General features: G+C 46.2%; 1 long non-coding RNA gene across 1 annotated transcript; it reads left to right on the forward strand.

The window, feature by feature from the left end:
* The first annotated feature begins 1,464 nt into the window (after window positions 1-1,464).
* LOC125940800 (uncharacterized) lies at window positions 1,465-3,005 on the forward strand. The gene is made up of 2 exons (XR_007464007.1): window positions 1,465-1,866; window positions 2,872-3,005. It is a non-coding gene; the product is annotated as an uncharacterized LOC125940800 (long non-coding RNA).
* Window positions 3,006-3,248: the final 243 nt, after the last annotated feature.

A 3,248-nucleotide genomic window follows, 5' to 3' on the forward strand; every position in this document is an offset into this window, starting at 1 on the left:
TAATATAACTAGTGGGTGCACTAACGTACTGTTGCGAGAAAGCCTCCTGCCAAAAAAAAAGGATCTAGGCCCCTGCATCTGCCAAAACGAATGCTAATCCATAAAAAGTTCTGTTTATGCGTGCAGCATTCAATATCCGCACAAAATGCTGCTGCACATTCAATAAGCTTGCAGAAGTGAAATGAAGGCGGAGTTGGAAGAGTTCCCAATAGAGGCTGCGAAAGTGTGCTGTGTGCGGAGCCTTTCCGGTATTGGTGTCGAGGCGAGAGTTCGTGTGGGCACCAGGTGGCACAGTTATTGAACAGGCTCAGGAACACGGATGAAAATAAATGGGCGGCAAGAGTGCACAAGTATCTGTACCTGAAAAGCGTGGACACAGAATGGAGGAAGAGGTCAAGAATGATGGCAGCTAAGTACAGGATAATCGAAACTAAACAGACAACCAGGAGTCATCACAAAGAAAGAGAAATGGAGACAGTGAATTGGATGCAAAGAATGGAAACAAAAGAGAGCATGGAGATTTACAAGAATGAGAAGAAAAATTTAAGGGAGAATATGTAGGATAACACAAAGGACAGTGCCGTGCTATTTGAGACTCGAGTGGGTTGCCTAAGGACCAAAACATACAGGAACAAATACTCGGAACTAGATGAGGCATGTGTATGCTGCAGTAAAGATTCGGAGACCACTCGGCACCTCCTAATGGAATGCGAAGGGATTCACCCAGCGAGAAGCGTAGGTAACGTACAACTTCCAGAAGCGCTTGGGTTTAAAGTGGAAGGAAACATCAACCGATGTAGAGATGAGCGATTAGTGCATTGGTAGAAAAAAAGCAAGGAAGCGATTGATACGACCTGATCTCTTAAAATCTTAGGTAGCTGTACAAGGAGGATTTTGGAAAAAAAGAAAAAAAAAGTATAATGAGAGTTGTACAAAAATTCTAGATAAAGAAAATGCAGGAAATACATTATTATATCCAGCAGGCTAGTTGACTATTTGTCACCACCCCGTTTCAAAGGCGATGCCTTTAAATCATCATCATCATCAGACATTTCTATCTAGTAACCTGCGCGATGTGCCATGTTGTGGACCGAGTCATATATGTGTTCTTGTTCCACTTCGCTGAGTGCTTTACATTATTGCCAAAATGTGGCACTTTCAAACACCCGAAAGGCGAAGCATCAATTGCGATAGAAAATTAATAGAGAGCTATACGGAGTAAGGATAGTAGTTTTATCAGCTGTATAAACTTGGACATGAAGGAGCTCCAACAACGCGCGAACTGTTGTCGACGCCATCGGCGTTTTGCCCGCGTTCGCACCGAACGCGTGCGGCGTTGGTGACTGTTTCCGGTGCCTCTGGGGGCGGCTCGGAGGTTTTCGACGAGATCAGAACGGGACCATAGAGAAAGAAATTCAACAAGAGGGGACACTCGGCAAAAACTGGCAAAAGGAAACACGTCACCATACGTCACGCTATACTTTTGACACCGAACGTTAGCTGCCGCGAGCATCGAAAAAAAGAAAGTGAACTTAAGTTAACAGGCATTCATTTATTTTTTTAATTCTTTGCCGCGAAAACTAAAACGTTTTGCGTATAAATTAACTTAAGCTTTGCGACTTATTTTCCTTGCCTTACCTAGCCACAGGTCAATGACGCGCCAGATACATGCGTCATCCGCCAGACACTCCCCCGAAGCCAGCGAGGATGGCTGCGCGCGCGTTTGAGCGCTCGCACGCGGCGACCCGTCTGTCTCATTCTTTTTTTTCTTTTTTAAATGTGACCTGGTTTATTGGGCTCTCGGCGTATTATTGCGTTCCTTCTGCACTGGGACAAGACACCACTGCACTATTGGACTACGGCAAGGTGAGAAATCTTGTTTTACAGTCTACGACGCAATTAGGCTTACGGCACGGGACGGAGACTTAAGACGCAGTTAGCGAAAAACAGCTCGGCCATCCTGGCACAGTTAATTTGAGTAAATGAGTCGTGCTGAGACATGTTTCCGACGCTTCCTAGGGGACTATTGTAACTTATTTCGGTTTTTGAGCCACACTGGCCGCACAGGGCGCCGTGTCGCAGTTAGCGAGAACTCAGCCGTGGTGTGTAGTCTAGTGCATCTTGCTAGGAGAAGTTTGTGCCGCTTTCTCTGACGCCAGACATTACTGAAAAGTAATTTACTTTCTGGGGTACTTTTGAGGCACGCTGGCCGCACAGCGCGCTGTGACGCAGTTAGCGATAAGCAGCTCGGCCGTGGTGATAAAGTTAGTTTGGCGTGTAATGAATCTTAGAGGGACAAGTCTGTGAGGTTTTTTGTGGCTCCGCAACAACATATACTTTCTTTCGGTACTCACGCCTGTTGAAAACGCGATGGGCGATTGCCAAGAGTGATAACATGGGGTGTGCTGCTGGCGCCGGCAGAACGCGCCAACGACGAACATATCAGAAACTTGTAATTCGAAAATTACGTCTTCTAAAGGACTGAAAAAAGGCATTGCATCCACGCATTTGTCTTGAGTGCCTGTTGCGTCCGTCTCTGCGTATGTCGCGTACCGTCGCTTCGCCCGAGGCCAAGTTTTGGAAACGCGAAGTCGCTCGTGTATTTCTGCTGCCTAAGTGCAGGAAATAATGCCCGGAAATTGGGGAACGCTTGGAAATCAGATGTTTTCATATATGTTTGGGATGAGTCAGGTATTTTCTACGCCATGTATGTAAAAGCGAATTGCTTTTGTTTGTAATGCCGCCCATTCACCGCTTTCGCACGTTTCGCCTCGCAGTATTCCTATGTCTAAATACCAAAATGACTCATGCTTGAAACATGCTGTTACGTGCTTGCAAATGTAACATGCTTGTAATTTACCTTTTTTTCAGCTGGTACCGTCCGGTGGAGCTTCATACAGGAACTACTGCCTTACCTTCTGGTGTCACAACGTTGGATGAACGCACAAAAAGCGCGGAACGAGCTTTTATATAGAGCAAAATAAATATTTCCTCATTGCACAAAAGGTCTTGCGTCTACTTTGTGGAATTGCACGTGGCACAGATTCGTTGGGACTTTACGAGACCTTCGCAATCATCTTTACTAAATAATAAACTGACTCTGCACGAAGAGCAAAAAAAAAAAAAGGAGGGGAGGGGAGGGGGTGGGGCGCAACCGGCGTGCTAGCTTGCGTTCAAAATACGCGCGCCCAAAACCGAAACCGGAAGTGCTCAAGTGATTGACACCGACCGCTTGGCACGCTGCAGTC

Source organism: Dermacentor silvarum, chromosome 10 (assembly GCF_013339745.2).
Source record: "Dermacentor silvarum isolate Dsil-2018 chromosome 10, BIME_Dsil_1.4, whole genome shotgun sequence".
Lineage (NCBI taxonomy): Eukaryota > Metazoa > Arthropoda > Arachnida > Ixodida > Ixodidae > Dermacentor > Dermacentor silvarum.